Below are 13,538 nucleotides of genomic sequence, written 5' to 3'. Positions count from 1 at the left end.
CAGGATTGGTCAGTGTCTGTGCATAGGACTTGTCTCAGTGGGATAGGCTGATCCTGTCCTGGGATTGGCCAGTTTTCGGGCGCAGGCATAGATGGGAGAGACAGGCTGGTCACCCTTTAGGATTGGTCAGTGTCTCTGCATGGAACATGTTTATATGCGATAGGCTGATCATGGCCTGGGATTGGGCAGTTTTCCTGCTCAGGCATAGATGGGAGAGACAGGCTGGTCACCCTTTAGGATTGGTCAGTGTCTGTGCATGGAACTTGTCTCAGTGGGATAGGCTGATCATGGCCTGGGATTGGCAAGTTTTCCTGCTCAGGCATAGATGGGAGAGACAGGCTGGTCATCCTTTAGGACTGGTCAGTGTCTTTGCATGGAACTTGTCTCTCTGGGATAGGCTGATCAAGGCGTAGGATTGGCCAGTTTTCCTGCACAGGCATAGATGGGAGAGACAGGCTGGTCACCCTTTAGGATTGGTCAGTGTCTGTGCATGGAACTTGTCTCTCTGGGATAGGCTGATCATGGCCTAGGATTGGCCAGTTTTCCTGCTCAGGCATAGATGGGAGAGACAGGATGGTCACACTTTAGGATTGGTCAGTGTCTGTGCATAGGACTTGTCTTAGTTGGATAGGCTGATCATGTCCTGGGATTGGCCAGTTTTCGGGCACAAGAATAGATGGGAGAGACAGGCTAGTCACCCTTTAGGATTAGTCAGTGTCTGTGCATGGATCTTGTCTCAGTGGGATAGGCTGATCATGGAGTAGGATTGGCCAGTTTTCCTGCTCAGGCATAGATGGGAGAGACAGGCTGGTCACACTTTAGGATTGGTCAGTGTCTGTGAATGGAACTTGTCTCAGTGGGATAGGCTGATCATGGCCTGGGATTGGCCAGTTTTCCTGCTCAGGCATAGATGGGAGGGACAGGATGGTCACCCTTTAGGATTGGTCAGTGTCTGTGAAAGGAACCTGTCTCATTGGGATAGGCTGATCATGGCGTAGGATTGGCCAGTTTTCCTGCGCAGCCATAGATGGGAGAGACAGGCTGGTCACCCTTTAGGATTGGTCAGTGTCTGTGCATGGAACATGTCTATCTGGGATAGGCTGATCATGGCCTACGATTGGCCAGTTTTCCTACTCAGGCATAGATGGGAGGGACAGGATGGTCACCATTTAGGATTGGTCAGTGTCTGTGCATGGAACATGTCTATCTGGGATAGGCTGATCATGGCCTGGGATTGGCCAGTTTTCCTGCTGAGGCATAGATGGGAGGGACAGGATGGTCACCCTTTAGGATTGGTCAGTGTCTGTGAATGGAACCTGTCTCATTGGGATAGGCTGATCATGGCATAGGATTGGCCAGTTTTCCTGCGCAGACATAGATGGGAGAGACAGGCTGGTCACCCTTTAGGATTGGTCAGTGTCTTTGCATGTAACTTTCCTCTCTGGGATAGGCTGATCATGGCCTAGGATTGGCCAGTTTTCCTGCGCAGGCATAGATGGGAGAGACAGGCTGGTCACACTTTAGGATTGGTCAGTGTCTGTGCATGGAACATGTCTATCTGGGACAGGCTTTTCATGGCATAGGATTGGCCAGTTTTCCTGCTCAGGCATAGATGGGAGGGACAGGATGGTCACCCTTTAGGATTGGTCAGTGTCTGTGCATGGAACGTGTCTATCTGGGATTGCCTGATCATGGCGTAGGATTGGCCAGTTTTCCTGCTCAGGCATAGATGGGAGAGACAGGCTGGTCACACTTTAGGATTGGTCAGTGTCTGTGCATGGCACTTGTCTCAGTGGGATATGCTGATCATGGCATAGGATTGGCCAGTTTTCCTGTGCAGGCATAGATGGGAGAGACAGGCTGGTCACCCTTTAGGATTGGTCAGTGTCTGTGCATGGAACATGTCTATCTGGGACAGGCTGATCATGGCCTAGGATTGGCCAGTTTTCCTGCTCAGGCATAGATGGGAGGGACAGGATGGTCACCCTTTAGGATTGGTCAGTGTCTGTGCATGGAACATGTCTATCTGGGATAGGCTGATCATGGCCTGGGATTGGCCAGTTTTCCTGCTCAGGCATAGAGGGGAGAGACAGGCTGGTCACACTTTAGGATTGGTCAGTGTCTGTGCGTGGAACTTTTCTATCTGGGATAGGCTGATCATGGCATATGATTGGCCAGTTTTCCAGTTTAGGCTTAGATGGGAGGGACAGGCTGGTCGCCCTTTAGGATTGGTCAGTGTCTGAATGGAACCTGTCTCATTGGGATAGGCTGATCATGGCGTACGATTGGCCAGTTTTCCTGCGCAGGCATAGATGGGAAGGACAGGCTGGTCACCCTTTAGGATTGGTCAGTGTCTGTGCATAGGACTTGTCTCAGTGGGATAGGCTGATCATGTCCTGGGATTGGCCAGTTTTCGGGCACAGGAATAGATGGGAGAGACAGGCTAGTCACCCTTTAGGATTAGTCAGTGTCTGTGCATGGATCTTGTCTCAGTGGGATAGGCTGATCATGGCGTAGGATCGGCCAGTTTTCCTGCTCAGGCATAGATGAGAGAGGCAGGCTGGTCACACTTTAGGATTGGTCAGTGTATGTGCATGGAACTTGTCTCAGTGGCATAGGCTGATCATGGCGTAGGATTGGCCAGTTTTCCTGCTCAGGCATAGATGGGAGAGACAGGCTGGTCACACTTTAGGATTGGTCAGTGTCTGTGAATGGAACTTGTCTCAGTGGGATAGGCGGATCATGGCCTGGGATTGGCCAGTTTTCCTGCTCAGGCATAGATGGGAGGGACAGGATGGTCACCCTTTGGGATTGGTCAGTGTATGTGAATGGAACCTGTCTCATTGGGATAGGCTGATCATGGCGCAGGATTGGCCAGTTTTCCTGCTCAGGCATAGATGGGAGAGACAGGCTGGTCACCCTTTAGGATTGGTCAGTGTCTGTGCATGGAACATGTCTATCTGGGATAGGCTGATTATGGCCTAGGATTGGCCAGTTTTTCTGCTCAGGCATTGATGGGAGGGACAGGATGGTCACCCTTTAGGATTGGTCAGTGTCTGTGCATGGAACATGTCTATCTGGGATAGGCTGATCATGGTCTGGGACTGGCCAGTTTTCCTGCTCAGGCATAGATGGGAGGGACAGGATGGTCACCCTTTAGGATTGGTCAGTGTCTGTGCATGGAACATGTCTATCTGGGATAGGCTGATTATGGCCTAGGATTGGCCAGTTTTTCTGCTCAGGCATTGATGGGAGGGACAGGATGGTCACCCTTTAGGATTGGTCAGTGTCTGTGCATGGAACATGTCTATCTGGGATAGGCTGATCATGGTCTGGGACTGGCCAGTTTTCCTGCTCAGGCATAGATGGGAGGGACAGGATGGTCACCCTTTAGGATTGGTCAGTGTCTGTGAATGGAACCTGTCTCATTGGGATAGGCTGATCATGGCGTAGGATTGGCCAGTTTTCCTGCGCAGGCATAGATGGGAGAGACAGGCTGGTCACCCTTTAGGATTGGTCAGTGTCTTTGCATGTAACTTTCCTCTCTGGGATAGGCTGATCATGGCCTAGGATTGGCCAGTTTTCGGGTGCAGGCATAGATGGAAGAGACTGGATGGTCGTCCTTTAGGATTGGTCAGTGTATGTGCATGGAACCTGTCTATCTGGGATAGGCTGATCATGGCCTGGGAGTGGACAGTTTTCCTGTGCACGCATAGATGGGAGTGACAGGCTGGTCACACTTTAGGATTGGTCAGTGTCTGTGCATGGAACATGTCTATCTGGGACAGGCTGATCATGGCCTAGGATTGGCCAGTTTGCCTGCTCAGGCATAGATGGGAGGGACAGGATAGTAACCCTATAGGATTGGTCAGTGTCTGTGCATGGAACGTGTCTATCTGGGATTGCCTGATCATGGCGTAGGATTGGCCAGTTTTCCTGCTCAGGCATAGATGGGAGAGACAGGCTGGTCACACTTTAGGATTGGTCAGTGTCTGTGCATGGAACTTGTCTCAGTGGGATAGGCTGATCATGGAATAGGATTGGCCAGTTTTCCTGTGCAGGCATAGATGGGAGAGACAGGCTGGTCACAATTTAGGATTGGTCAGTGTCTGTGCATGGAACATGTCTATCTGGGAGAGGCTGATCATGGCCTCGGATTGGCCAGTCTTCCTGCTCAGGCATAGAGGGGAGAGACAGGCTGGTCACACTTTAGGATTGGTCAGTGTCTGTGCATGAAACTTTTCTATCTGGGATAGGCTGATCATGGCACATGATTGGCCAGTTTTCCAGTTTAGGCATAGATGGGAGGGACAGGCTGGTCGCCCTTTAGGATTGGTCAGTGTCTGTGAATGGAACCTGTCTCATTGGGATAGGCTGATCATGGCGTACGATTGGCCAGTTTTCCTGCGCAGGCATAGATGGGAGAGACAGGCTGGTCACCCTTTAGGATTGGTCAGTGTCTTTGCATAGAACTTGCCTCTCTGGGATAGGCTGATCATGGTCTAGGATTGGCCAGTTTTCCTGCGCAGGCATAGATGGGAGAGACAGCCTGGTCACCCTTTAGGATTGGTCAGTGTCTGCATGGAACCTGTCTCAGTGGGATAGGCTAATCATAGCGTAGGATTGGCCAGTTTTCGGGCGCAGGCATAGATGGGAGAGACTGGATGGTCGTCCTTTAGGATTGGTCAGTGTATGTGCATGGAACCTGTCTATCTGGGATAGGCTGATCATGGCCTGGGAGTGGCCAGTTTTCCTGTGCAGGCATAGATGGGAGAGACAGCCTGGTCACCCTTTAGGATTGGTCAGGGTCTGTGCATGGAACATGTCTATCTGGGATAGGCTGATCATGGCCTAGAATTGGCCAGTTTTCCTGCTCAGGCATAGATGGGAGGGACAGGATGGTCACTCTTTATGATTGGTCAGTGTCTGTGCATGGAACGTGTCTATCTGGGATTGGCTGATCATGGCCTGGGATTGGCCAGTTTTCCTGCACAGGCATAGATGGGAGAGACAGGCTGGTCACACTATAGGATTGGTCAGTGTCTGTGCATGGAACTTGTCTCAGTGGGATTGGCTGATCATGGCGTACGATTGGCCAGTTTTCGGGCGCAGGCATAGATGGCAGAGACAGGCTGGTCACCCTTTAGGATTGGTCAGTGTCTGTGCATGAAACTTTTCTATCTGGGATAGGCTGATCATGGCACATGATTGGCCAGTTTTCCAGTTTAGGCATAGATGGGAGGGACAGGCTGGTCGCCCTTTAGGATTGGTCAGTGTCTGTGAATGGAACCTGTCTCATTGGGATAGGCTGATCATGGCGTACGATTGGCCAGTTTTCCTGCGCAGGCATAGATGGGAGAGACAGGCTGGTCACCCTTTAGGATTGGTCAGTGTCTTTGCATAGAACTTGCCTCTCTGGGATAGGCTGATCATGGTCTAGGATTGGCCAGTTTTCCTGCGCAGGCATAGATGGGAGAGACAGCCTGGTCACCCTTTAGGATTGGTCAGTGTCTGCATGGAACCTGTCTCAGTGGGATAGGCTAATCATAGCGTAGGATTGGCCAGTTTTCGGGCGCAGGCATAGATGGGAGAGACTGGATGGTCGTCCTTTAGGATTGGTCAGTGTATGTGCATGGAACCTGTCTATCTGGGATAGGCTGATCATGGCCTGGGAGTGGCCAGTTTTCCTGTGCAGGCATAGATGGGAGAGACAGCCTGGTCACCCTTTAGGATTGGTCAGTGTCTGTGCATGGAACATGTCTATCTGGGATAGGCTGATCATGGCCTAGAATTGGCCAGTTTTCCTGCTCAGGCATAGATGGGAGGGACAGGATGGTCACTCTTTATGATTGGTCAGTGTCTGTGCATGGAACGTGTCTATCTGGGATTGGCTGATCATGGCCTGGGATTGGCCAGTTTTCCTGCACAGGCATAGATGGGAGAGACAGGCTGGTCACACTATAGGATTGGTCAGTGTCTGTGCATGGAACTTGTCTCAGTGGGATTGGCTGATCATGGCGTACGATTGGCCAGTTTTCGGGCGCAGGCATAGATGGCAGAGACAGGCTGGTCACCCTTTAGGATTGGTCAGTGTCTCTGCATGGAACATGTTTATCTGGGATAGGCTGATCATGGCCTGGGATTGGGCAGTTTTCCTGCTCAGGCATAGATGGGAGAGACAAGCTGGTCACCCTTTAGGATTGGTCAGTTTCTGTGCATGGAACTTGTCTCAGTGGGATTGGCTGATCATGGCGCACGATTGGCCAGTTTTCCTGCTCAGGCATAGATGGGAGAGACAGGCTGGTCACACTTTAGGATTGGTCAGTGTCTGTGCATGGAACTTGTCTCAGTGGGATAGGCTGATCATGGCATAGGATTGGCCAGTTTTCCTGTGCAGGCATAGATGGGAGAGACAGGCTGGTCACAATTTAGGATTGGTCAGTGTCTGTGCATGGAACATGTCTATCTGGGATAGGCTGATCATGGCCTCGGATTGGCCAGTTTTCCTGCTCAGGCATAGAGGGGAGAGACAGGCTGGTCACACTTTAGGATTGGTCAGTGTCTGTGCATGGAACTTTTCTATCTGGGATAGGCTGATCATGGCACATGATTGGCCAGTTTTCCAGTTTAGGCATAGATGGGAGGGACAGGCTGGTCGCCCTTTAGGATTGGCCAGTGTCTGTGAATGGAACCTGTCTCATTGGGATAGGCTGATCATGGCGTACGATTGGCCAGTTTTCCTGCGCAGGCATAGATGGGAGAGACAGGCTGGTCACCCTTTAGGATTGGTCAGTGTCTTTGCATAGAACTTGCCTCTCTGGGATAGGCTGATCATGGTCTAGGATTGGCCAGTTTTCCTGCGCAGGCATAGATGGGAGAGACAGCCTGGTCACCCTTTAGGATTGGTCAGTGTCTGCATGGAACCTGTCTCAGTGGGATAGGCTAATCATAGCGTAGGATTGGCCAGTTTTCGGGCGCAGGCATAGATGGGAGAGACTGGATGGTCGTCCTTTAGGATTGGTCAGTGTATGTGCATGGAACCTGTCTATCTGGGATAGGCTGATCATGGCCTGGGAGTGGCCAGTTTTCCTGTGCAGGCATAGATGGGAGCGACAGGCTGGTCACACTTTAGGATTGGTCAGTGTCTGTGCATGGAACATGTCTATCTGGGATAGGCTGATCATGGCCTGGAATTGGCCAGTTTTCCTGCTCAGGCATAGATGGGAGGGACAGGATGGTCACTCTTTATGATTGGTCAGTGTCTGTGCATTGAACGTGTCTATCTGGGATTGGCTGATCATGGCCTGGGATTGGCCAGTTTTCCTGCACAGGCATAGACGGGAGAGACAGGCTGGTCACACTTTAGGATTGGTCAGTGTCTGTGCAGGGAACTTGTCTCAGTGGGATAGGCTGATCATGGCCTAGGATTGGGCAGTTTTCCTGCTCAGGCATAGATGAGAGAGACAGGCTGGTCACACTTTAGGATTGGTCAGTGTCTGTGCATGGAACTTGTCTCAGTGGGATAGGCTGATCATGGCCTGGAATTGGCCAGTTTTCCTGCTCAGGCATAGATGGGAGAGACAGGCTGGTCACCCTTTAGGATTGGTCAGTGTCTGTGCATTGAACTTTTCTCTCTGGGATAGGCTGATCATGGCCTAGGATTGGCCAGTTTCCTGTGCAGGCATAGATGGGAGAGACAGGCTGGTCACCCTTTAGGATTGGTCATTGTCTCTGCATGGAACATGTCTATCTGGGATAGGCTGATCATGGCGTAGGATTGGCCAGTTTTCCTGCTCAGGCATAGAAGGGAGGGACAGGATGGTCACCCTTTAGGATTGGTCAGTGTCTGTTCATGGAACATGTCTATCTGGGTTAGGCTGATCATGGCCTGGGATTGGCCAGTTTTCCTGCTCAGGCATAGATGGGAGAGACAGGCTGGTCACCCTTTAGGATTGGTCAGTGTCTGTGCATTTAACTTGTCTCTCTGGGATAGGCTGATCATGGCCTAGGATTGGCCAGTTTCCTGTGCAGGCATAGATGGGAGAGACAGGCTGGTCACCCTTTAGGATTGGTCAGTGTCTGTGCATGGATCTTGTCTCAGTGAGATAGGCTGATCATGGTGTAGGATTGGCCAGTTTTCCTGCTCAGGCATAGATGACAGAGGCAGGCTGGTCACTTTAGGATTGGTCAGTGTCTGTGCATGGAACTTGTCTCATTGGCATAGGCTGATCATGGCGAAGGATTGGCCAGTTTTCCTGCTCAGGCATAGATGGGAGGGACAGGATGGTCACCCTTTAGGATTGGTCAGTGTCTGTGCATGGAACATGTCTATCTGGGATAGGCTGATCATGGCCTGGGATTGGCCAGTTTTCCTGCTCAGGCATAGATGGGAGGGACAGGATGGTCACCCTTTAGGATTGGTCAGTGTCTGTGAATGGAAACTGTCTCATTGGGATAGGCTGACCATGGCGTAGGATTGACCAGTTTTCCTGCGCAGGCATAGATGGGAGAGACTGGATGGTCGTCCTTTAGGATTGGTCAGTGTATGTGCATGGAACCTGTCTATCTGGGATAGGCTGATCATGGCCTGGGAGTGGCCAGTTTTCCTGTGCAGGCATAGATGGGAGCGACAGGATGGTCACCCTTTAGGATTGGTCAGTGTCTGTGCATGGAACGTGTCTATCTGGGATTGGCTGATCATGGCGTAGGATTGGCCAGTTTTTCTGCTCAGACATAGATGGGAGAGACAGGCTGGTCACACTTTAGGATTGGTCAGTGTCTGTGCATGGAACATGTCTATCTGGGACAGGCTGATCATGGCCTAGGATTGGCCAGTTTTCCTGCTCAGGCATAGATGGGAGGGACAGGATGGTCACCCTTTAGGATTGGTCAGTGTCTGTGCATGGAACGTGTATATCTGGGATTGGCTGATCATGGCGTAGGACTGGCCAGTTTTCCTGCTCAGGCATAGATGTGAGAGACAGGCTGGTCACACTTTAGGATTGGTCAGTGTCTGTGCATGGAACATGTCTATCTGGGATAGGCTGATCATGGCCTGGGATTGGCCAGTTGTCCTGCTCAGGCATAGAGGGGAGAGACAGGCTGGTCACACTTTAGGATTGGTCAGTGTCTGTGCATGGAACTTGTCTATCTGGGATAGGCTGATCATGGCATATGAATGGCCAGTTTTCCAGTTTAGGCATAGGTGGGAGGGACAGGCTGGTCGCCCTTTTGGATTGGTCAGTGTCTGTGAATGGAACCTGTCTCATTGGGATAGGCTGATCATGGCGTACGATCGGCCAGTTTTCCTGCGCAGGCATAGATGGGAGAGACAGGCTGGTCACCCTTTAGGATTGGTCAGTGTCTTTGCATGGAACTTGCCTCTCTGGGAAAGGCTGATCTTGGCCTAGATTGGCCAGTTTTCCTGCGCAGGCATAGATGGGAGAGACAGCCTGGTCACCCTTTAGGATTGGTCAGTGTCTGCATGGAACCTGTCTCAGTGGGATAGGCTAATCATAGCGTACGATTGGCCAGTTTTCGGGTGCAGGCATAGATCGGAGAGACTGGATGGTCGTCCTTTAGGATTGGTCATTGTATGTGCATGGAACCTGTCTATCTGGGATAGGCTGATCATGGCCTGGGAGTGGCCAGTTTTCCTGTGCAGGCATAGATGGGAGTGACAGGCTGGTCACACTTTAGGATTGGTCAGTGTCTGTGCATGGAACATGTCTATCTGGGATAGGCTGATTATGGCCTAGAATTGGCCAGTTTTCCTGCTTAGGCATAGATGGGAGGGACAGGATGGTCACTCTTTATGATTGGTCAGTGTCTGTGCATGGAACGTGTCTATCTGGGATTGTCTGATCATGGCCTGGGATTGGCCAGTTTTCCTGCACAGGCATAGATGGGAGAGACAGGCTGGTCACGCTTTAGGATTGGTCAGTGTCTGTGCATGGAACTTGTCTCAGAGGGATAGGCTGATCATGGCCTAGGATTGGCCAGTTTTCCTGCTCAGGCATAGATGAGAGAGACAGGCTGGTCACACTTTAGGATTGGTCGGTGTCTGTGCATGGAACTTGTCTCAGTGGGAAAGGCTGATCATGGCCTGGGATTGGCCAGTTTTCCTGCTCAGGCATAGATGGGAGAGACAGACTGGTCACACTTTAGGATTGGTCAGTGTCTGTGCATGGAACTTGTCTCAGTGGGATAGGCTGATCATGGCCTGGGATTGGCCAGTTTGCCTGCTCAGGCATATATGGGAGAGACAGGCTGGTCACCCTTTAGGATTGGTCATTGTCTGTGCATGGAACTTGTGTCAGTGGGATAGGCTGATCAAGGCGTAGGATTGGCCAGTTTCCATGTGCAGGCATTGATGGGAGAGACAGGATGGTCACCCTTTAGGATTGGTCAGTGTCTGTGCATTGAACTTGTCTCTCTGGGATAGGCTGATCATGGCCTAGGATTGGCCAGTTTCCTGTGCAGGCATAGATGGGAGAGACAGGCTGGTCACCCTTTAGGATTGGTCATTGTCTCTGCATGGAACATGTCTATCTGGGATAGGCTGATCATGTCGTAGGATTGGCCAGTTTTCCTGCACAGGCATAGATGGGAGGGACAGGATGGTCACCCTTTAGGATTGGTCAGTGTCTGTGCATGGAAGATATCTATCTGGGATAGGCTGATCATGGCCTAGGATTGGCCAGATTTCCTGCTCAGGCATAGATGGGAGGGACAGGATGGTCACCCTTTAGGATTGGTCAGTGTCTGTGCATGGAACATGTCTATCTGGGATAGGCTGATCATGGCCTAGGATTGGCCAGTTTTCCTGCTCAGGCATAGATGGTAGAGACAGGATGGTCACACTTTAGGATTGGTCAGTGTCTGTGCATAGGACTTGTCTCAGTGGGATAGGCTGATCATGTCCTGGGATTGGCCAGTTTTCGGGCACAGGCATAGATGGGAGAGAACGGCTGGTCACCCTTTAGGATTGGTCAGTGTCTGTGCATGGATCTTGTCTCAGTGGGATAGGCTGATCATGGCGTAGGATTGGCCAGTTTTCCTGCTCAGGCATAGATGAGAGAGGCAGGCTGGTCACACTTTAGGATTGGTCAGTGTCTGTGCATGGAACTTATCTCAGTGGCATAGGCTGATCATGGTGTAGGATTGGCCAGTTTTCCTGCTTAGGCATAGATGGGAGAGACAGGCTGGTCACACTATAGGATTGGTCAGTGTCTGTGAATGGAACTTGTCTCAGTGGGATAGGCTGATCATGGCGTAGCATTGGCCAGTTTTCCTGCGCAGTATAGATGAGAGAGACAGGATGGTCACACCTCAGGATTGGTCAGTGTCTGTGCATAGGACTTGTCTCAGTGGGATAGGCTGATCCTGTCCTGGGATTGGCCAGTTTTCGGGCGCAGGCATAGATGGGAGAGACAGGCTGGTCACCCTTTAGGATTGGTCAGTGTCTCTGCATGGAACATGTTTATATGGGATAGGCTGATCATGGCCTGGGATTGGGCAGTTTTCCTGCTCAGGCATAGATGGGAGAGACAGGCTGGTCACCCTTTAGGATTGGTCAGTGTCTGTGCATGGAACTTGTCTCAGTGGGATTGGCTGATCATGGCGTACGATTGGCCAGTTTTCCTGCTCAGGCATAGATGGGAGAGACAGGCTGGTCACACTTTAGGATTGGTCAGTGTCTGTGCATGGAACTTGTCTCAGTGGGATAGGCTGATCATGGCCTGGGATTGGCAGGTTTTCCTGCTCAGGCATAGATGGGAGAGACAGGCTGGTATTCCTTTAGGACTGGTCAGTGTCTGTGCATGGAACTTGTCTCTCTGGGATAGGCTGATCAAGGCGTAGGATTGGCAAGTTTTCCTGCACAGGCATAGATGGGAGAGACAGGCTGGTCACCCTTTAGGATTGGTCAGTGTCTGTGCATGGAACTTGTCTCTCTGGGATAGGCTGATCATGGCCTAGTATTGGCCAGTTTTCCTGCTCAGGCATAGATGGGAGAGACAGGATGGTCACACTTTAGGATTGGTCAGTGTCTGTGCATAGGACTTGTCTTAGTTGGATAGGCTGATCATGTCCTGGGATTGGCCAGTTTTCGGGCACAAGAATAGATGTGAGAGACAGGCTAGTCACCCTTTAGTATTAGTCAGTGTCTGTGCATGGATCTTGTCTCAGTGTGATAGGCTGATCATGGAGTAGGATTGGCCAGTTTTCCTGCTCAGGCATAGATGAGAGAGGCAGGCTGGTCACACTTTAGGATTGGTCAGTGTATGTGCATGGAACTTGTCTCAGTGGCATAGGCTGATCATGGCGTAGGATTGGCCAGTTTTCCTGCTCAGGCATAGATGGGAGAGACAGGCTGGTCACACTTTAGGATTGGTCAGTGTCTGTGAATGGAACATGTCTATCTGGGATAGGCTGATCATGGCCTACGATTGGCCAGTTTTTCTACTCAGACATAGATGGGAGGGACAGGATGGTCGTCCTTTAGGATTGGTCAGTGTCTGTGCATGGAACATGTCTATCTGGGATAGGCTGATCATGGCCTACGATTGGCCAGTTTTCCTACTCAGGCATAGATGGGAGGGACAGGATGGTCACCCTTTAGGATTGGTCAGTGTCTGTGCATGGAACATGTCTATCTGGGATAGGCTGATCATGGCCTGGGATTGGCCAGTTTTCCTGCTGAGGCATAGATGGGAGGGACAGGATGAACACCCTTTAGGATTGGTCAGTGTCTGTGAATGGAACCTGTCTCATTGGGATAGGCTGATCATGGCGTAGGATTGGCCAGTTTTCCTGCTCAGACATAGATGGGAGAGACAGGCTGGTCACCCTTTAGGATTGGTCAGTGTCTTTGCATGTAACTTTCCTCTCTGGGATAGGCTTTTCATGGCCTAGGATTGGCCAGTTTTCCTGCTCAGGCATAGATGGGAGGGACAGGATGGTCACCCTTTAGGATTGGTCAGTGTCTGTGCATGGAACGTGTCTATCTGGGATTGCCTGATCATGGCGTAGGATTGGCCAGTTTTCCTGCTCAGGCATAGATGGGAGAGACAGGCTGGTCACACTTTAGGATTGGTCAGTGTCTGTGCATGGCACTTGTCTCAGTGAGATATGCTGATCATGGCATAGGATTGGCCAGTTTTCCTGTGCAGGCATAGATGGGAGAGACAGGCTGGTCACCCTTTAGGATTGGTCAGTGTCTGTGCATGGAACATGTCTATCTGGGACAGGCTGATCATGGCCTAGGGTTGGCCAGTTTTCCTGCTCAGGCATAGATGGGAGGGACAGGATGGTCACCCTTTAGGATTGGTCAGTGTCTGTGCATGGAACATGTCTATCTGGGATAGGCTGATCATGGCCTGGGATTGGCCAGTTTTCCTGCTCAGGCATAGAGGGGAGAGACAGGCTGGTCACACTTTAGGATTGGTCAGTGTCTGTGCGTGGAACTTTTCTATCTGGGATAGGCTGATAATGGCATATGATTGGCCAGTTTTCCAGTTTAGGCATAGATGGGAGGG

This window comes from Ambystoma mexicanum, chromosome 11 (assembly GCF_040938575.1).
Source record: "Ambystoma mexicanum isolate Mex_15411 chromosome 11, UKY_AmexF1_1, whole genome shotgun sequence".
NCBI lineage: Eukaryota > Metazoa > Chordata > Amphibia > Caudata > Ambystomatidae > Ambystoma > Ambystoma mexicanum.
This window is presented reverse-complemented; position numbering follows the sequence as displayed.